The following is a 23,367-nucleotide window of genomic DNA, read 5'->3' as shown; positions in this document are numbered from 1 at the left end:
TTATTTTAGAAATGTTATCCAGTGGATCATAGTGTGAAGTGATTAAAATGAGTCCTATGGCTCAATTAACAAATCTAAGAATATTTAATCTATATCTAGGGTCCTTTTCTAAATGTTTTAAAATTTTGGACATCCTTTGCTTAGTCTTGCAACCATCTGCATACCGCCAAGTATGTACCTTATAATGACAATCCAGGGAACATGAAGCTGATATCCCTCCTATGAATACTGAGTGGAGCTGGAAGGTAGGATGCCATAATTTGTATCTTAATGTCCCCCAGAGCCCATGCATTAAAGGCTTGGTCCACCACAGGGTGCTTTCAGAAGATAGTGGAATCTCATAAAGTAGGACTTTATGAGAATTCCTTAGGTCATTGGGGCCATGCCCCCAAAAGGGATTGTAGAGTCCCGACTTGGTCTCTCTTTTTTTTCCTGGCCAAAAGGTGAACAATTTGGCTCTGTCACCTATTCCTAACATGAGGTTGCCTTGCCACAAGCCCAAAGCAATAGGACCAGTCAATCTTGGACTAGAATGTCCAAAACAGCAAACTAAACAAAACATTTCTCTTTATAAGTTAATTATATCAGATCTCTTATTGTAGTGACATAAAACTAGTGCATAAGATGTCGACACCTTTCTTTGATTCATTAACCCCACACTGCTGACCAAAAAAAAGTCATTTCTAACCTCACTTCAGAACAAGTCACAATGTATCAGAAAATAGTCCTTCAGCTTTTAGCAATTAAGTGAGGATTCAAATACATCATAATGATTTTCCAAACCCCACACCTTCAACTAATCTAAAACTCTCCTGCCACAAATTTTCCTAGGCTCATGTGATTTTTCTGATCAGAACAAGGCTGTTGGGCTCCACAAGGACAATTAATTACAAGTCCTAAGGAACATTACAAGTGCTAAGTCTACTAATTTGTTTCTCCATCTCCTCCTCTTTCCTGTCCCCACCCAATCTCCAACCATCCTCTTTCCCATTCCTCATCAATATTTGCTCCCTGGAGTCTTTCATTCTCTCTGAAGTACAGCGATTGACAACAACTGAAAATCCAGAGTTTCCTAAAAGGAAGCATTTGCCCATGCTTCAGAATCTTAAGCTAATTTCAAAACAAGTAAATAAAATTTGTTTATTCACCTGTTGCATGAGAAATGCCCGTGCATTGACTGAGATTTCTCAGTAATTCCTAAAACTAGTCCTCAAGAGAAATGTGGCACTGGAATTGACTCCTAAGAAGCACTGGGAGAGCTCTGACTGCAATCCAAAGGCAGGATATCTACTAGGTATGGAGCATCCACCTTTTGTCCCTGCAGTTTGGAAAAATGCAAATATCACAGGCCATGGGGGTACAGCTCAGTGGGAGAGCATTTGACTGCATCACAGGTCTTCTGTCCATAGGCACTCTAAGCAGTTATTTTCCATATTTGAAGTCCTAAATGAGTCATTATGAGAATTTAGAGGTGGTTTCTACAAAATACTGGCACATAGTAGGCACTATATAAATGGAAGCTGCTTCATGGTTTTCTCTACTTCTCCTAACCAATGGTATTGGGTCTACTGCTCCTTCTTTTGAACCTGCTAATAAAGCCAAGGAACCCTTTGAATAAAAATGGTGCCTAATTAACTAGGCTGGTAATTAAATTGCAATGGAAACAGCCTATATGCACTTAACTAGACATTTATTATAGCTTAATAAGGTAACAACTGTATGATAAATACCACTTGATTACAAGGAATAGATGAATTCTTTGCATACTAACAAATGCTGGTGACAGACTGAAAGTATTATAAAGTTTGTGAGGGTTCTTTTATTAAGAAATAAGCGCATTAATTCCCTTACCTACTTCTTTAACCAAATGCTTCATATCAGAAGCGTTCAATTGATTAAACAAACATGATGAAATGACCTGTTAATCTGCTTGGCCACAGCTCATAGTTTTTGTGATTTTGTGATTGAGCATAGTTGGACTCCAATGATGCCACATGGAGAGGTGACATATCAGAAATGGGAGCACCCTTAGAGGCCAGCTGGCTCACTCCTTCCTGAGAAATCTGAGGCCAATGAAAAGGCACACCTTACCTGAGATCACACAGTGGAGAGGCTAGGGACACAGCCTTGTCCCCCATGATGTCTTCTCACATGATCTTTTCTCCCCACAATGTGAATATGAGCTTGAAGAAGTCATTCTTCTCATCCTCCATGAAATGTCTACCTGCTCATTGACATAAAATGTCCAGAGTGGAAAACACATCCTCTGAAACAGGGACCTAAAAGGCAGAAATTCACAGAAAAGTATAAATGACTAATGAAAAATCCTATTCGGACAGTGGGTTTTGACACAGATGGCAGGACAGACAGCAATCATTAGGGCCAGTGGTGTGCTGGAGCCAGCTCACACCAGATCAGGTTGAAGGAGTTGAAATTGCCTCCCCTTCCTTGCTTCGTGAAGACTTTATGGCAGCTTGAAATCAACCCTTATATGGTATTTACACCATGAATAATCAAAATACTATAACTTGGTTAGGGCTTAGGGAGTTGGAAGGGAGTGGGTAACGAGGACTGAGGGAGCGAGTAGGAGGTTGAGTTAGGTTGTGTTTGATGAAGGCCAACAGCGACCATTTTCCAGATTTGCCAAGAGTTGTTCCTGGGCATAGCTTCCATCCCCAGGATCTTTCTGATCCAAATCTATGTGCACAGACATTTTTTTTTTTTAGTTAAAAGGAACTGAACACAGAAAGGAAATAAATAGGGCTACATAAGATGATTCAGAGTATACTCCTGATTGATTAAAGTGATTGGCATTCCAGATAGAGACACAGATAGAGGAGAGAGCGATATATCTGAGATTCTCCATTGGTTGAGTATAAACATAATGTTTTTAAAAAAAAAGCCCTATAGGACATTTTTAAGCTTTGTAAAACTTAGGTATAAAATGCTAAAAATCGTGGCTCTCATAATCACCTGTCACTTAATTAAAATCTAATAATGGCCTTGTTATATCAAAGAAAATCCTTCCTGAATGCAGACAGCAGACAAAAGAACCTGAACTCAATATTTTTTTATTGAAATCATGCCATCTGGTTCTTTGTTATACTACAAGATGAAAGAACATAATAGTAGTATTATCCCAATCATGTGAGCTGGCATTGCAGGGTAGGAATTGGAAATTAAAAGAATATTTTATCAAATAAGAAATCATATGTTTAAATCAATTACTTACCCAACCTTGTTGCTAATACACACTGAAGTGAAGAGATTTAGAGAGCATTCAGCACTGTTTTTCCTTCATATTATTTTCAGGCTATGTTTGAAGGTGAGGTCCTTTGAGGTTGAAGTAGCTTCTCTGCCTCCTATGGTTCTACAGTGAGATTTTTCTCCTAAAACAGGCCTGAGAGGTGGTGGCCAACCAATTCTAGAGCCCTAAACCACGTGTCTTCTGTGGAAAGCAATTTGACAAGAAACTCCTCAGAAGAAACTAAAATCTCCGATTTACTTTCATGTGTAGCCAGAGCTATGAACCACTGTTCATGGCCATTATCATTCTCATCCGGTCTTGCCCTCTCTTCCAGGGTGAGTACGTCTCCCCTCGTTATCATCAAAACAGAATAACACAGTTGTCCCCTCCCTTTCCTCCCATGACATTTACCTACTAAATGCTATTTATCATATGTCCCATTATCTCAGTGCAACATCAAAATCAATCTTCCAAGTAGATATTATTATTCCTACCTTATTATAAGGAAGTTATGAAATGTTTTATTCACACCACTTTTGGTGAAATAGGTGTATTTTATTCTCCACTATACAATTCTTCAATTTTTCAGATACAAACTGAGTGTCTTGCAATTAATATAATTCTGGCATTAACTTCCTGGAGTTACTACATACACTGCAGGTAAAGGGTTCAATTCCATAAGACCAACTTCACTTCAGATACCAGTTGCACATCCTAGGTTTCCACCTATACTATAATTATCTATAGAACCAATTGTAGTACCAGTTTATCTACTGACTATAATGGCTGGATTATGTAATTCAATATTTAAATTATTGAAGAATTTATATAATTTTTTCTACAGTGGTTGCACCATTTTATATTCCCCAAATCTATAAGGGTTCCAATTTCCTCCTCACGTTTGATAATTTATTAGAACAGCTCACAGAACTAAATAGGCACCTTACCTTCTGTTACTGGCCATCTAAATGAAAGAAATGCATAGAGCAAGGTATGAAGGACAGAATGTGGGCTGCAATACCTTCTCCATACATGCTAACCTGTCAGCCCCTCAGTGTGGTCACCCACCTGGAGACCTATCACTTAAGGTTTTTATACAGGTTTTATTACATAGGTATGATTGACTAAATCATTGGCCAATGGTAACTGAACTCAATCTCCCACTCTTCTCCCCTACCCAGAGGTCCAGAGATGGGATGAAAATTTCCAATCCTCGAATCACATAGTTGTTTCTTCTGGAAACTACCCCAGCCCAAAGTTTTCTTGAGATTCTTCAAGAGCCTCCTCATTAGTGTAAATTTAACTATTATTGAAATGGGGTTCACCTGGATTACAAGAAAGATCTTGACACCCCCATCACTTAAGAAATTCAAAGAAATTTAGAAGTTCTGCATCAAAACCCAGGGACAAAGACTGTGTGTGTGTGTGTGTGTGTGTGTGTGTGTGTGTGTGTCTGTGTGTGTGTGTTGTATTTTCACAGAAGGTTAAAAAAGTGTGTGCTGAAAGTAGGACAATATCAGTAAATGTGACATGACTCCACTCCGGTCCAATGATATGAGACCCAGAGCTCCACCACCTACTTTTTAAAAATGCTGATGCTTGGGTCTCCATCTCTACAATTCTAAATTATTGATAGCTCTCAAACACCACTATTTTTCTCAACAGTTTCAAGGGAGATTTTAATATACAACCACCATTGAGAAGCATTCAGATGGAGAATATGGTCAAAATCCTAGGCATCCCAATGAGTACATGAAAAGATAATCAACATTCCTAACCATTAAAGAAATGAAACTCAAAACCACAATGAGACACAGCTTCACATTGTTAGGATAACTACTAGCAAAAAAAAAAAAGTTCAAAAAGATATGAAGAAATTGAAATCTTGTGCATCATTGGTGGGAATGTAACATAGAAGACTGTGTATAGAGATAGTCTATGTATGTGTGTATAAATATGTTTTTGTATTATATGTTCATACACAAATGTATATACATACAATACATAAACATTTATAAATATGTGTTTATGCATAATGTATATATTTTTGTGTGTGTATTCATACATATATACTTAGACTATATATAGACAATAATATGGTGGCTAAAAATTAAATTTAAAATAATATAATTCAACAATTCCATTTCTTATAGATACCCAAAAGAATTAAAAGCAGACTCAAAAAGATATTTGTACCCACAAGTTCTTAGCAGGATTATTCTCAAGCTCCTAAAGAAGAAAAACACCCAAGTGTCCATTGGCAGATGAACAGAAAAACAAACCATGGCATGTACCTAGGTTTTTCAGCCTTTGAGCATTTTTGTGGCACATGCTACAACATGGATAAACTTGGAGACTCACGCTGTGAAATTAACCACAGAATATTCCCCTAACCATGGAATACTGCATGATTCTACTTACAGGAGGTAACTACAGTGGTAAAATGTACAGAGGCAGAAAGGAGAAGGGTAATTTCCAGGGGCTGCAGAAAGGAGAACAGCCCAGCTGACTCCTCCCAGGAGATGGATCCACAAAAGTTCTTTCCCTCTTAAAAGGAGAGAGGTAAAATTACCAGGCCTCAGCCAGCTGCAGCATTGTTGTGGTTTAGATATGAGGTGTCCCCAAAAGCCCATGAGTGAGATAATGCAAGAAAGCTTAGAGGTGAAGTGATTGGGTTATAAAAGCCTTAACCTAATCAGTGCATTAATTCCCTAATAGGGATTCACTGGGTGCTAACTATAAGCAAGTAGAGTGTGGCTAGAGAAGGTGGGTCCTTGGGAGAGTGCCTTCAGGGTTTATTTGTTGCGGTGGCGACCTCTAAAATCATGTACCCCCAAATAAACTTTGCCTTCTCTAAAATTGTTCTTGCCAGGTCTTTTGGTCCCAGCAGTGGAAAAGCTGACTAAAACAAGCATCAACCCATGTGCCCTCCTTAATAGGTGTGTCAGCAGAGGCTGAGTGTTGAAGAGCCTGATCATCACAGCCTGTGCCCAGTGTTCTCGGAATCTGCCATGGTCCAGGTCAGAGTGCTTTGACTGATGAGAACACTGGCAATTGTTTTATTCATGTGAATTCCTAGAATCTTAGAAACAAAGAATTAGACTAAATTCAGTCATTTGGAGCTTTCGGTTAGAGTTTGGTTAGAGTTTAAAATCATCATCATCATCATCATCATCATCATCATTATCATCATCATCATCATCACATAGAATCTTTTCAGGTCTGTCCTGGGACTCCCACTGTCAAACTGGGGAAGCCTCCACTCTTCCCAGCAGGGATTCTGAGGCTTCTCCCTTACCGTCCATGTCAAACAGCACATTCAGGAATTCAGAGGAGCCCAACTGTGTCCTTTAGCCAGAAAGAAGACTAAATACACAAACTTATGGACAACCTTTCTCTTCCAAATGCAAACAGTATATGAAGGTTAAAAACCTCCTACTCCCAAAACATTTCCCCGCAGGCCTGGCTGCTTCATAACTCAGAGGACTTCTGACCAAGCGAATACCAGGTTGAGAGGGAATATAAGCCCCAGTGAATTTTTCTAGAATTTTCCTCAAGAAATGCAGTACTATTTAGTGTGTTTATTACAGCACTCCTTAGTACATTTATTACAGTATTTAGAACTGTAATTCACAGGTACAGCAGAGTGGGATCCAACTGACCCAGGCAGTAGCCTTTCCCTTAAAGGCTAGACAACCTTGATCAAGTCCCATTATTGTGCTGGGCCTCAATTGTGCTTTATTGTGATGGGCCTCGATTTCCCTTCAGACAAATCAGGTTATAAAGTCCTTATCAATCCCAGAAGAAACTCAGTCCTTATGAAGATACCTGGGAAAAGTCTTACACTGTCTCCCAACATAAAGTGTTTTTACTTTTACGATGCTTGTGTTGCCTTTCATGCAGTCACCCTGTCTATCCTGGGGGTGGGGAAGTGAAGAGTGGCTGGTGGCATTTGGCAACAATTTACACCACAGATAAATACACCCACCTTGACATTTTCAAAGCCTGGCTCAGAAGAAAAAGTCCCTTTTTTCTCTGAAGCATTAAAGAAAATGTGCATGATTATCATCTGTCTGAAAAAAAAATGGGGAAAAGAAAGAGGGAGGGAAAAGGAATACGGCTGAACTGACACTGAGAAACTCACCATTTCATTCTGCACAATTGAACTTCATTAATCATAGAAAATCAGAGATGGAAAAGACCTATTAGGTCACCCCATCTATCCCTCTGAACGCATTAAAAGCTTTCAAATGAGACAGAAATCGAAGGTCCTGATTGCTGATGGTCATTAAAGATGGTTTTTGTGAAGAAAAATGTTAACCTTTGCGTCCCTGACAAATTACACTCTGGGTGGTTACGGCTGCCTTTGCCAGAGTGCCCCAGTTCTGGGGTTGGAGGTCACCACCCCTTAGCATGAGTGCCGCTAAGTGGCTTCATCAGGGGTCCCTATTCAATAACCACCACTCACTGATGGAGGGGGCCCGCAGGAGAGGAGCTTGGCCTACTTCCCTGTTTTTCCTCTGATCTCCCTGCTGAGAGGAAGAATGTAGTTTCCCCTCCAAAGACATCTTCCTTGCAACTTCTGCTTTGGCCAGGGAGCCTTCTCAATTCTGTGCCCAATTCAGCACACACACGCGGTGTGATGCCCTTGGCTGAGCCTCACACCCATAAGTTCTGGGCTTCACAGGACAGCCCTGACCCACAGAAGGAGCATCAGCTGTTTCAGAATGTCCCAGACTTCTTTACCCCTTCCTCTAGCAAGAGCCTTCACCCATACCCAATTTATTGTAGAGAGTATTCCTTTTTTCATTCTATGTGGCTATAGCGGGGTAGGACCAAACCTTTTAGAGAGGTCACATACCTGGGACTTCCCATAATAGTAGCTAAAACCTCCAGTTGGCCAGAAAGGAGCACATGATGCAAGTCACTCTAATCTAGGCCTTTTGCTGAAACTTTATATATCAACATTAGAAGAAAGAGGCTTTCTCATTCATCCCATGTCCCTAAGCTTGTATGGTACAACCCCAAAGTTGCAGTAGCAGGCACCATAGTAAAGGGAAGTAGCTCACCTAATCAGAATAGAATTAGGCCAATGACTCCTGTTCTCAGTTACATAGACAATAAATTAATTTTCTTCACTTAAGTTACTGCGAGTATAGTTTCTCTCCCCAGGAACCTATGCAGTCTGGACTACTTAATGCCACCAGGTTCGGTCATCCTCTGCTTGTTCATGCATGAGAGCCTCGACTCCGCTGCAGAATGGCAGATCCAGAGGGGCAGAAATCACACCTTCTCCTTCTCTTCAGTGCTATGGCCCAAGCCCCAATCAGCTGGTCATTAAACAGCATTTAATTGGATTGGAAACAAGTGTATTTGCCAACAGGGAACTTGCCTTCACTTTTCTTCTCTGCAGGGACTATTGGTAACTGAGAAGCATCATGAGTCATACCCCCCAATTCACAGGCTGAGTGAAACCCCAAGATGTGCATCCTTCTCCAAGGATGTGATCAATATGACTAGGCTGACCAAAATGTGTGCCCAGCGCACCCCTCAAGGCGTCTCCTTCCTCAGGGTGACTGGTGCTGGGGGTTCTGTTGCAGGGACTGCCTTTTACATATTATGTGCGACTTTATTCATACCAACCAAAGATGGATCCCTTTGTTGCCTTCCTGTCACATCTTTTTGCTGTTGTTGTCATTAATCAGGCCCAGTTTGGGAATGTGACCTTCAGGATTAAGGATAGAGTTTGGCAGGGAGGGGAATGCAGATTTTAATAATAGCCAAGGGGGTAACTGGCATCAACAACCCTTCAGCCCAAAGGTAGAAAATCACAAGAAAAAATTTAGAATGTGGCAAGAAAAACTAAATGTCAGTAAAGAAATAACTAAAATTAAGACTTAAACAAAATCACAAAACTTGTGTTTGTTCACTCTTCTCTGTAGCATCAGTCTCTGAACATTTCTGTACTGTCCTACTCCAAAGTTGTCACCTTCTTTGTGTCTTCTAGAGATTCCCAAAATTTACATGTGGTCTATTCAGATAAATATTAAGGAAGTACCTAATAAATGCCACTTTTTATTAATCCTCCTAGGAGTGAGCTGTATGTTTTGAATTTGTTTTTTAACATTGAGCCCAGTGATAGTAATAGCAACACGTACACGTGTTGGAGGCTGGGTACTATTCTACTTTACAAAGATTAACCCATTTTATCTTCACAAAAACCTTAAACGCTAGACTACTTACTACAAGCATCAGTGGGGTTTGGAAACTTGCTCGTATGCTCGTGGCTGAGATGACAGTCCCCAAATTGTTTTTTACAAGAAAATATCTGTGGTCAACAGAATTACAAATATGCATTATTTTAAATTGTAGACGAGTTGGGGTATTGACAGTTCAGTAATAGGATGTGTAGGAGAAATGGAAAATTAAAGAAAGATAAATCTCAAAGGGCAAGTGATGGGGACTCACCTGTAGAAGTGAGCAACCACAGAGAATTTGAGGAGGCAGTTGGAGATTGAGAAGTTTGGAAGCAAACAATACTAGCACCAAAGCAAACAGCAAGTCCATTGGTAGGTAGTCATCAGGCATTGCCCTGGGCACAGCAGCACAGACATGGGATGCCCCTCCCAGATGTTACAACCCCCAGGATGGCCCTGAGCAGCCACTGGCATGGTTGATCCCAACAAGAAAATCCCAGAACAGAGAATAGAGACATCTCCCCAGGCTCTAATAGCTAGACCTCTTATGGACTGCCACTTTGTCTCTGTAGAGAAATAAAATCTGAGTTTCAAATAGTAATGTGTACCACTAAATATGGGAGATCCATATATTATAATAATAAATTATTTTGATGATCTTAATTATCCTTAGTAAAACAAATGATTTATAGTTAATTGCTTTACTGTAATGAAATAAAGTGATCGTAACTATAATTGTTACGTATCACATAGCATTCACACTCTAAAACAGTTCTATTATAATAAACAAATACATGAATTAGATACACAGTTGCACATTGCAGATGTTTGACCTTAAGGGCTTTACTTTTTTTTCCCCTCCAGGTTGATCCTAAATTTTCTAAAATGGAGGTCTGTTTTGTAAAATTTTACACTCAATTGCCACCTCAGGGTGGACATAGTCCACATCTGAGTAATAAGCAGGTTCACTATCAGAAGTAAACCATCTCCTGGTCCTTGACATAGAAGCTTCCACTAAGGAAAAGCTTACCTTCATTTTAAAGCAACTTTCTTAAACTATAATATACCCATGATGCACTGCACCCATTTTGATTGTGGAATTCAATGCATTTTGGCAAATCTGTGCATCCATTTAAATATCACCACAATCACTACTGAATTGAAGAAGAAATTTGAATTTGCATGAAGAAATGCAAATAGGCACAGTTACAGGCAGTGAAGTTTCCCAGTGATGAGAAAAGGGATAAAGAAATTTCACACGACTCAACACAAAGTTGTTGATAATGGGTTCATAAATACTTAGTGCAATGACTGCCACATTAGTCTCATTATAAAGAACAGTATAAGTCACCAACTATCCAAGAAGAGGTAGAGGACTCTGTCAGAAAGGAATAGGGAACCAAGAAGACTTTTCACTGACTTGAAAATTTTGCTCCAGATAATCCTAAGAGTCAATGTGTTGGAACAGAGCAAGTATGGGATAGCCCATGTATAGTTATATCTCATGAATCAAGTACAAAGATGTGCCTTGATCATCCTACATGTGATCACCCTCCATTACTGACTTGAGAACTCTCTCCAAGTGAAAGGTCTCTGTATGTGTTATACAGATGCCCATCACTGTGACAAAATACCTGAGATAAGCAACTTATAAGAAAGACAAGTTTATTTTGGCTCACAATTTCAGAGGTTTCATCCATGATTGCTGGGCCTTATCACTTTGGGCCTGTGGCGGCATAGTACACCATGGCAATAGCATGTGGAAGAAGAGGACTGTTCACTTCATAGAAGCCTGAAGCAAAAAGAGAGAGGGAGGGGCCAGGGTTCCAAGGTCTCCATCAAGGGCAAGTCCCCAATTCTCTAATTTCCTTTTATTATACTCTGCCTCCAGAAGGTTCCACCACCTCCCAACAGTACCATCAAAGGCTGGTGACCAAGTCTTTTACCCAGGGCCCTTGGAGGGACACTGTGGATTCAAACTACAGCACTTCACAACCTCTCATCACTCTATCATGTGAGCCTGGATTCTCAGAGGTTAAATCTTCTCTGCCATCACCAACGTGACTGCAAAAGAAACCCAAATTGTTGAGTACAGTGGGATTAAATGTCTATTAGCCCTCATGCATTCAATTCTTTTTCTCAGTACTCTTCAATTATGGGAAAATCTTAACCCTGTGGTTAAGGTTATTTTGGGAGCCAAGGACATTTGCTGCCAAAGACCAAGAGTGATATGTACCATTAGGATCCAACAGTTGAGTGCAGCTGTTTTCTGAGAATGTGTTTCCTACAAGATGAAAAAGCAAGCTGCCTCTCTCAGAAACCCTGGTGCAAAGAGGGCAAGAGGGTGATGGATAGTTCAGGTAGCAAGCTGAGAAGCTGGAATCGCAGGTCCACTTAAGGCCATTCAGATTCCCTCAGAGCCTGAAGAGCCATGAAATCACTTTCCTTTAGTCAAGTGAACTCTAGATGTTTCCACTCTTAAGTCGTCACCTCCAAGTTTAACTTCTCTCTGTCTCAGAAGATGGAAACTCTTTCCAACAAACAAGCTGAAATGTGTTTATTGTTGATTCAATGTACACTGGCACTCTGCTCTTAAGTCATGGGCATCTCACTTGGAGAAACAAGACATATCTTAATGAAAATACAGGAAATGAACAATGGGCCCAACGAGAACTGAAGGAATTCCAAGATAGGTAGTATTCTGAGATTGAGAAATTATTTTCTTTTTAATAATAGATTTTGGAGAGAGTTGAGGATAAGACTTCCCGTATCCTTATAGTGAAGACAAATTTAAACTTTTTATACCCAACTCAAATTTCTCATGCTTTAATTTTTCTTTACAGGGCACTCCATGGGCATGGCAAACAGCTGCTCACCAACCATCTCATAAACTTCACAAATTGCTAAGAATAAAATTTAGAAAAAGACAGAAACACACTTTTTAAATGTGCACTCCCTATCTTCTTCACTGTTTTTTTTTTAATTCATCTTTGTATCCTTAGTCACTAAATGTGGATTTCTTTAATATTATGACCGCATTGTGCACTAGACTGTTTGCATACTCTATTCTGGAATTCTCGAAACACTCTTAGAAAATTAGAATGATCAAAGATCTTACAGTTTTATGGGCCTTACTGTGTTCCTGGACACCAAAATGAGACCCACAAAGAAAACTGACTTTTTGAGACCATATCTCAACTTAATAAAATATCTGCCCATAATAGTAAAAATCAAACAGGAAAACTGATGTATATAGGTTTTCACTGTTTTATATGAATTGGTTGATAGGATGTTTTAGGATTATACAGACACATACTCAGTGCTCGATCCCTGCACTATCATAACCAAGTTTAGCACAGTGATCGGATGTTCAAAAATGAGTATCTGTTTCTGGAAGAATATATTTCTTTTTGGTCATCTAAGATCAGCACCCCTAAAAATATACATTTTGGAGCTCTTTCATTAATAAGGAAGACCTCCTTTGGCTTACAATGTCAAACAAAAATCCTCCTCTGTTCCTTTCTTTTTGCAGTGAACTGAGAAGGACAATATATGTGTCAAATTAAAGAAAAGCATATTGCCCTGGGCTTTCTCTCCCTTTTGCTTCCTTCACTCCTCAGATGATGCCAAGATCCTTTGAGAGTGGACAAGAGATCCATGACTGGTGCTAACCATTAGATCTACTAATCAAATTTAAAATGCCACTAGACTAGTCATTTTATGCAAGTTCTATGATTAACTCACTGACTACATAACCCTTTTCAGTCCACCTAACCCTCAGAATTAATTGTCAAACAAGAGTAGTACACACCCATCCTACCTACCAACAGTGCTCATTCTTTCTAAACCAAATACCTACATATTTACGTTGAGCCCAAGTACCCCTATGGATAACGCAGTGCCTCTTTCCTTCTCCGTCTTTCATAACAGATGTTACCTTTATTTATTCAGGTATTAAAAAAGAGTGTTTTAGGTTATTTTTTACTGCAGTGATCAAAAGACCTGACAAGAACAATTTTAGAGGTGAAAACGTTTATTTGGGGGCTATGGTTTCAGAAGTCTCCATCCCTAGGAGGCTAGCTCCATTCCTCAGGGCTGGAGATGAGGCAGAACATCATGGCAGAAGGGTGTAGTGGAGGAGAGCAGCTGGGAACATGGCACCAGGAAGCAAAGAGAGAGCTCTCAACAAGGACAAAATATAAAGCTCAAACATCCTCCCCCCATGATACACCTTCTCCAGCCACACCCTATGTGCCTACCATTACCAGTCAGTTAATCCCTATCAGTGGAACAACACACTGATTAGCTTAAGGCTATTATAACCCAATCATTTCACCTCTAAACCCTTTCAACTTGATTCACACATGGCTTTTGGGGAATGCCTCATATCTAAATTATAATAGACAGAAAAACTTGCATTCATCTTAAAGAATCCCCAAAATCCATTCTGTCAACTTGACTATTTGTTACTTCTTCCATAATATATTGTTAAGTATTGCTCCTCTTTACCCCTTTTCCCTATTTTAGACTTCTATCATGATTAATCTGTATTATTCCAGTGGTTTCCAGTTTGGTCTTTGGAGCTCCTTACCTCCCATGTTGAACAGCCAATTTATTCTCCACTGTTACCAAAACAACATTTCTAAAACTTAATCTAATTATATCATCATGTAGTTAATATCTATCATCTGTATTGCCTTTATAAAAATATTCGCACTATTGGGCAATATTAAAACATCTTCTTATCCTTTTTTAATCATTGCTTATGCTAATTATTCTGCCTAGATCTTTAGCTTTGTTTATTTTTTCACTTTGCCTTTTCTTACCCCTTACATTTATAGACTATTTTCCTAACATTCTTCATATGTCACAGTATTGCTATTGTACTTGCTAAAATAGGTATACTTTCTTCACATTCCCACAGTACTGTGTGTCAAGAATTATGAATGGTCTGAAATGTTATCCTAACAAACTAACAAATTAGCCTACTACAGTTTTATGGATAATGATAGAAGACATAAGACTTTTGAATAAGGTATGATATGATATATGATATGATATAGTATTGCAGAAGCTAGAGTATTAGCAGGTACTCCAGTTCTGAATTCCTACAGGCTAAATCACAGAGAGTTAAAAGGCATCTTTAAACATAGTGGGTGGTGTTATTGGACAGGTACTCTGAGCTTAGGGAAGCCAATCTTTTATAATGGGAAGTAAGCCCACCTGCCCTTTGCACAAGAAGAAGAAATCATCTGTACCTTTTAAGATTGATTGTTATACTAACATCTTTGAAAAGAAGTCCAAAACAAGGAACGATTAGCACCTCACTAAAAACATGTGCAGAAAATTAGAGATCCATGAAGAACTGTCTTCCAACACACTGAACATTATGCAATCACAGTTTTTGTAACACTGAGGGTTTTTTTACCCTTATAACAGTCAACCTTCATCACTAGAATTTGAACTTCTTGACAGTAGAGACTGAGCCCTGTTATTCTGCGCCATGTATAGTGTGCAACATAGTTGGGATTTCAAATACAACATTTGAGTAATGTCAGAATTTGATCAAGGAAAAAAAATCTTAGATGCACATTATTTTGTGTACCCCTAAACAGAATTTGTATAATTTCAATTAGATAAAAAATGTTTTCTACAAGGTTATAATGAATTATAAAAAGAAGCTATAACAAGTCTTGAACTTTTTTTTTAAATGACTTTTTTCTTGTTTGAAAGTAAGGTAGTTGAATTCTAGTGTACATTTATTATTAAAACCCTGATCTATGAATCTTTATTTTTTTGGATATCTTGGAACAATTCCTAATGGAAAACACACTCCAAAACCCTCTATTTTCATAAAAAAGATTTCTGACCAAACTAGTGGTTATTTATACTTCCATGGACTCCCCTCAGTAAAGGGAATATACTTACAAACAAACCCCTGCAAAAGAACACGAAGAAATATTTAGAAGTGATGCATGTTTATTACCTTGGTGTTAATAAACATGGCGTTGACATCATGAATTTTTTACAAATATGCAAACTTATCAAAATTTATATATGTTAAATAGGTGTACATTTATATATAAATTATATCTCAATGAAGTTTTGAGAATATTAAAAATATTTTTTTAAAACTCCCATTTAATTTCCATACAAAGCCTTCCTACCTCAGTTTTAGTTAGCTTTTCATCACTGTGATCAAAGACCTGACAAGAACAACTCAGAGGAGAAAAAGTTTATTTGGCTCATTGATTCAGAGATTTAGTCCATGGTCTCCTGACTCCTTTGCTCTGGGCCCATGATGGGGTAGAACATCATGGCAGAAGGGCATGGCAGAGGAAAGTAGCTCAGGACATGAGAGCCAGGGGGCAAAGAGAGCAAGCTCCACTCACCAGGAACAAAATGTAAACCCCAAAGGCATGTGATCTACTTCCTCCAGCCCACACCCTACCTGACTATAGTTACCTCTCACTTAATCCATTCGAGTTGATTAATCCACTGATCAAGTTACAGTTCTCTTAATCTAATCATTTCACCTCTGAACATTTTGCATTGTCTCTTTCAGGGATACCTCATGTCCAGACCTTAACAACCTCTCGGGTCAAATCCTCCAGGTCTAATTTCTCCATCTCTTCCCTTACACAGCAGCCATAGTAGGAAGTGCTTTCTTCCCGGGGTCTAGATAAAGGTGGCACTGTCTTCCATCCATTGTCCTCTGTACAATCTTATGAGTAGAGCTACAATTTTATGAAAGAAATAAAGGTGGTATTCTGGATGTGTATAGAACTTGGGTGAGGGTAAAGAGGTTTGGAGACTAATGCAACACTAAAAATAGTTTTATTTAGACATTCCAAGGGTGGCCTAGCTCAGAAACAGCTCTATCTGCAGGAAATACTGTTCTCAGTATGTCTCAAATGGTTAAAAGTGGCCTGATCTTTCCTACTTGTTTTCAGTCCTTGGCCCATCCATGATTTAATAGGTAAGCTATGGTATCTCAAGAACATCATTGTGACAGCACAAATATAATTCAAAGGGAAGAAGGAAATAAGGGTGGAAAGGGCTCACCTATAATAGTCCTTTGCATTTCCATATCATTAAAACATATATGAGTTTTATTTTATTTTATTATCTTTTAATGGGAAAAATTTAAGCATTTATATTTATTGCCATAATTGATATCCCGAGGCGTTAGCACACTGTATAAGTTTTCTTGGCATTTCCTTAATATTTTTGTCTTTTGCTGGATTATGTTTTAGCTGCTTTTATTTTCTCCAGCTATTTGGAAAGTTATAAATTCATATTTTTAGTTGTATTAACAGATGATTTTAAATAGTTTTGATGAAAAACAATGCACACAAAAAAGGGTGCTATAAATATCTCATATTTTCAGAAATAAAAAGCTACAAAAACAACATCAAAAACGGAAAATAACTTCTATTTCACAGGCAGCCTCCTTGTCCTCCATTTTAGTCTCTGGTCCTCCAAGGGTAGCTGATCCCTAATTTTTAAGAGCTTACATTAGTTTTGCACTTTATATAAATAGAATCACCCAGCATGTACTCCTTCATGACTCGTTTCCCTAGCTCAACATTATATTTATGAGTTATATCCATAGGGTCTTGGGAAGTTACAGTGTCTTGATTCTCATTGCTGCCCAGTAGTACTAGGGGTGAATATGCCACTATGTATCTATGAACTTGCAAAACAAACAAATCTACATAAATACAAGTGTCTACAAAAACAGTACACATGCACTTGCTCACCTGGGACAAATGCTGCCAGACACTGGAAATCGTTATTGAACCATTTGGGCCAAGGGATGGATCTCAAGAGAGTGGAGAATGCCTGAAGGTTCCGATAAGATAGAAATTTGCATCTGCTGGCTGGCTCTTCTATATGCACCTCATTGGTAATCAAAAAGGATTGGGGAGAGTCCTGAAGGTGTGGCACCTTATATTGAAAGCCTGGAGATCAGCAGACCAGAGATCAGCAGCTGTTAATGGGAAATCATAAAACTCCACCCACATTGTCCTTGCCTACTCCTCTTCAAAATAAAAGCAGAGGGAAGGCCCACAAGCAAGACTTACATAGGGGCAATTGTGAAGGCCTACTCCCCGGGGTGAAGAGAATAGAAAATATTTGTGGAGAAACCCTTCTCTAGATAGGGCCGGGAATATGAACTAGGCTGAAAATTGCCCCCAGGGGAGGGGCAGGAACACTTAGAAGACCACAGTTCTGTGGCCTAGACAGTACCTGGATGAGGCAGAAGCATAATTTGAAGAAAAGAGAATACACCTGCTCCCACCACAGGGGCTAAGCATCACGTAAAAAATAACAGCTAGTCGAGGGACAAGATCAGGACCTCAGCCTCCATACCCCATGCAATTAAAGGTGTTTTTTTCAATAATAACTTACAAAATATAGCCAAAAATAAGAAGAAGAACACCCAAGGGCACAAGCAAAACTACCGTTAAGACAATTCCATCAACAGAACCACATACACACGACACATATGTTGAAACTATCAGGTAGGGAATTCCAAAATTAACATGTTAAAGATGGTAATGGAAGAATAAGCATCATGAAATATCAGATAGGTCATTTTAACAAAGAAATAGAAGCTAAAAGGGAAAAAAAAGGAATCAGATGGAGATCCTAGAAATGAAGACATAGATGGTGGAGACGCCATCCATGATCTCAACAGTAGTCTGCTGAGGAAAGAAGCAGTGGAGTTGAAACTAGGTTCATAGAAATGTCCCTAATTGAAACAAAAGGAGAAGGAAATAGCAGGAGGAGATCAATGAAAGAACAGAGCCCACAAGACCAAGACACACACAAAAGCTACAGTGGACTTTCAAAAGGTGAAGAGAGAGAAAGAGATAGAAGAAATACTTGGGAAGATGAGGGCTGAGAATTTGTAAAAATAATGAGCATACGACATCAAGTAGAGAAGAAATAAAATTTTAAAACTGGGTACCTCATATTCAAACCACTTGAAAACAAAGACGAGGAAAAATCTTGAGGTCACCAGACAAAAAGGCTGCCTTATCTATAGAGAAATAAAGATAAGAATCATAGTAAACTTCTCATCTGATATCATGCATACCAGAAGAAAATGAGATGGCATTTTAAACTATTTGGAAGAAAAATATCAGTCAATTCAGAATCCTATCCTCAACACAAGTACAAAAAAAAATGGTCTTTAAAAAGCAAATAAAAAATTACTTTATCAGATAAAGAGAAACTAAGAGAACTCACTGTCAGAAGACCTCTAATACAAAAAGTGTAGTTATTAAACATTTAAAAAGCAGAAAGAATTTGACACCAGATAGACCATACAAAATCTGAATTATAGAAAATGACCCAGAGCTGGGCAAGGTAGCATATGCCTATAATACCAGCAGCTGGAGAGGCTGAGGCAGGAGAATAGCAAGTTCAAAGTCAGCCTCAGCAATATAGTAACTAATATAGTAACTAAGCAACTCAGCAAAACCCTGTCTCTAAATTAAATATCTAAAAAGGGGCTGGGAATGTGGCTCAGTGGTTAAGTGCCCCTGCGCTCAATCCCCAGTACTGAGAGAGGAGTTGGGAAACTCGATGACATCATATGGAAAAAGATGGAAACTGCATTAATAAACATAACATAAAATTTCCTTTATTATTATTTGTATTAACTTTAAAAGACAACTGTCTACAGCAAATATAGTTGCAATGCATGGTATTTATAGCGTATGTAAGGGTAAAATGTACAATAAAAGTAATACAGAGAGAAAAAAAGAGAAATTGGGAATAACATTTATATCAATAAGCAGTGTCTGCTCTATTTGCCAAAAATCTTTCACTCCATACTTCTCATCTAGATGGGACTCCTAGGTGCATTGGATGTGGAAAGAAGGCAGGGAGACTTGCTGACCCCTTTAGTGCCCAGAGATGACAAGGTGAAACCCTGATTAACTCTGACAAGTGAAGAGACACAGAGACCCCTTTAGAACAAGTTTCAGCAGAAAGGAAGACCAGTTATTTTCATGTATTCCTGCCATGTACTTTTCTTTAGACCCTGGCAGATTTTTCAGACACTTGAAGAAAGAACCTATTCAAACCTTCTCTCCCAGTTCTAATTCACTTTCTATTCTATCCTATTCTATTCTATTCCATTCTATTCCCGTTCTTGGGACAAAAGGCTTCTTTCTGTGGCAATGGAAGTCTCCAGGCCACACTGACAGCGGAAGAAGCAGTTCCCCTGTAGCACACACCCCTTTCTTGGGTTCACTCCTACCATACCAAAGGAGCCCACTTAGAAGCAAATTTACAACCCAAGCTGAAAAATCCAATCTCTCCAGCAAGAAAAAGCTGGATTTTATAATAACTCAGGAAGGTAGAATTTGAGAAAGGAATCACTACACTTTTGATGGTGTGTCAAATCTGCAACGGCTGAGCGAACTCCAGAAAAGCTGCCCAGTGCTGCCCAGCTCTCGGGCTTTGAGCTGAGCTAAAGAGGTTGGCAGGTGGTGATGGAGACAGGGCAGGCATGGCGTAGGCAGCTGCTGACAGGAGCAGGGGGCAGGCTGGGGATCTGACACAGACCCAGCCCCACCTCCCTGCTGCCTGCACCATTCTATCATGATCCAATAATGGGTGAACCTGGCAGAGCCGCCATTTGTAAGCAACAAGCAGCTACCTGTGTAAGATCTGAGCCTGAAACACACACAGCAAGTCCCAACCCTCTAACCTTGGACATGCAGCTCAATAATTAGAAGCCCCAAGCCAACGAAGAACCCCAATACATGGGCTGATGCTTCTGTTCATGCAAACTTAATCATTTGTTAGGGCCAATATTTTCTCCACCACAAAATTTTCTCTGATCATGTCCTAAAAGGACTTTGTCTGATGCTTAGATATGATGTTTCACCTAACAAACAAAGATAGAAATATCTATTACTGGAAAAACAAAAGAGAAATAGGCATTCACACTAAGACTTGGTGGGTATTCTCTGAAGGCCAGGTCAGTGGTGTGTATCAAATGGAGACTGGACACATCCTTGGTCTTGGAATTCCTCATCCAAGAATTTTAACCATGGGGACATGTGTGTACAAGGGTGTCCATTGAAAGCCATTCATACAGGGTGAATCTGAAAACATATTTCCTAGTTCTGGTTCAAAGCTCCAAAGCATTCTGACTTTTACTTTTTATATCTTCAAAATGGTTACACACAGGGTTGTTGTGTAGATCGGGGGACAAAATGCATGTAAACAACTTGGCAAATAATGAAATCCAGTAACTTTCTATTTTCCTTATTTTATTACATAATTTTATTACTTACATAACCATCAGTAGTATTTGATTAGATATAATAAATACTTGCAATAGGATATTGTACAAGCTTTTAAAAGAATAAAAGCTCTTGAAACATATTGCATCAAAACAAAAAAAAATCAGATTTTAGAAGAGCCTGTGTAGATATGTGTCTATCACTATGTGTGTGAGTCTTGTGCATAAGTCTATGATATGTACATGTTTTCTGTGTTTGCAGTGTGTGCATGTGTGTGAACGCCATGTGGAAGCCTTCATATGTGCATCTGTCTGTGGTGTGTGTATGTGTGAGGCATGTGTGTACCTCTGCAGCATATGTGTGAATTCTGCAGTTATAGGTGAGGTATGCATGTGAGTTGAGTGCATGTGTGGTATGCATGTGAATTCAGTCGTGTCTCTGGGTGTGTGTGCCTTTGAATGTAGCCAGTATTAGAAGATGAATAAGAACTTGGGCTCTGTATGAAAGGAGGCTGAGTTTTCTTCCTGGCTGGTCAGAGTGTTTCACCCTGAAAAAGTTACTTACTCCTCTAATTCCAGTTTTTAAATTATTATTATTTATTAAAAAACACCACAATTCCTTCCTAATAGACATGTGAAAATCAGGGGACCAAATGTATAGGAAGCCTAGTCCTAGGTCTGGCACATAGTAGGTATCCAAGAAAGTTTAGCAGACATTCATCATTATCATGTTTAGAGAGAGGTGTTGGAAAGGATATTATCTGACCCTTAACCCAGGAGTAAAAATCATTTGTAATTTTCTCTATTGCTTGATATTTTGCATGCATATATATCGTCTCTGTAAATCAAATATTCAGTGTGTGTCCTTTGCAATAAAAGCCTGACACTGGCATCCCCAGTACAAACACCCCTCATCTCCCACTCCTGTGCCAAGTGGTATATCTTTCAGAATTCATCTCCCTCTTCTCCTCTGACTTCCCATCCTCCTTGTAGCGACTCTGGATTAAAAGTTGAGACTGTGATGTTATGTCCAGAAAGCCCTGCTTTAAATTCCCATGATACCTGGGATTGCTCAGTTATTGGTGCAACTTTCTATCTTAATCCCACTAGAATTGATTTCTTCAATCAGATTAACTTGTTACTTTGCACGGTGTGGGGGTAAAGGGTAGCGATGTCACTTGCTGTCAGAGCATGAGGAGGGGGAGCCCAGAGTGATGCAGATGAGTCCACTGCTGGAAAGGGACTTCAGAGGACTGAGATGACACCACAGGCTAGAGTTTGGTGGAGGACTGGAAGCTCAGCATGAGTGGGGAGTCCATGGTCAAAGCAGACTAAAGGAGAGAAAAAAAAAAAAAAAAAACCTTTCTGTATGATTTGGCTCAGGTCAGGTTTTCCCAAAAGTGCAGTGTTCCCATTCTTCATGTTTGCCAGAATCACCTTGGAAGCTTATTAAAAACACAAGTTCCAGGTAAGATACCCTTGTGCCCTAAGAGATTCTGATAAAGAGGTGAGGGGCTCAGGAGGTGGACATGGGCTTCCCTGGTGAGAAATGGATTAATCGCTGTGAAGCAATGTGAAAAATCCTTAGGGTCCAAATCTCACTGTGAAAGGCCAGGTGATCTGCCGGTTTCGTAGCCGTGTGACTTCAGTTTAATTACTCAACTTCTCTGGGCTCTTCATGTCAGAGAGATAAGGGCGATGAGCCAGAACAAAATGATGATGAAGCTATTAAGATCCGACATTTTATGAGTGAAGAGAGAAGCTTGTTCGTCTGAAGTCAATGCACCACTCTCCCGTTCTCTGAAAGGAGACCCCGTGAGGGTGATTTTTGACCCTAGGTTGAGCAAGGCGCTTCCCCTGCCTCAGAAGCTTCTTCAGACACTCCAGGTCCTGCAGCGCAGGCAGCCTGCGAGTGTGCTCCACTGCCCCCTGGTGGTCCCATTCGGGAAGGCGAGCAGAGTCTCCGCCGGTATTCAGCTTCATTCAGGACCCAGAGCAAAGCCACAGTCAGCTGCCAGGCCAGGGGCAGAGATGGCCAGCCACCTGGAGGGTTTCTGAGGCTGGGGGACCTCAGAATGAAGGAAATGGCTGTCCTCCTGACCACCGCCTGCCTGCTGGTGCTCGCGTTTCTCCGTGAGAAGAGGTAGCTGCTGCAGCTCAAGGGTCTCCTCGCCCTTTCTGGACTGGGAGAAGGGGGAAGGGGACATACCTGTTGCTTTTGGAGCTCAGAGATAAGTTTGATTCATGAGATAATCATACATGGACATGAGGTCCTGAAGAAATAAGAACTAAAAGGATTACAAGACCAGGGGTCACTGTGCCCTCTTATATCATTCAGCTTCAGCCTAGAAGAAGGATCCAAAGGCTGAAGGTGGTTCCATCAAATATCTAACTCTCAGAGAGGCTCTGCCATCTGCAGGACTGCACTAGCCAAAGATGGACAATCAAATCAAACAACCCGACTCCCAGTTCCACAAGGCTGACCCTTCTAACTTCACTTGCAAGCCTCAGGCTGCACCCCCACCAAAGGCCATGCCTACCACCAAGCCCTTCCCCCTTCTCCCTGCAATGAAACACAACACCCTGTCCCCCAAACACACCCCTGGGAGAGAACTTTGGGCAGGGGCATCCCAACTTACACCTTCTCAAGGCAA

Source organism: Callospermophilus lateralis, unplaced genomic scaffold (assembly GCF_048772815.1).
Source record: "Callospermophilus lateralis isolate mCalLat2 unplaced genomic scaffold, mCalLat2.hap1 Scaffold_120, whole genome shotgun sequence".
NCBI lineage: Eukaryota > Metazoa > Chordata > Mammalia > Rodentia > Sciuridae > Callospermophilus > Callospermophilus lateralis.
The sequence above is the reverse complement of the archived record's forward strand: the minus strand, read 5'-3'. Positions refer to the sequence as shown.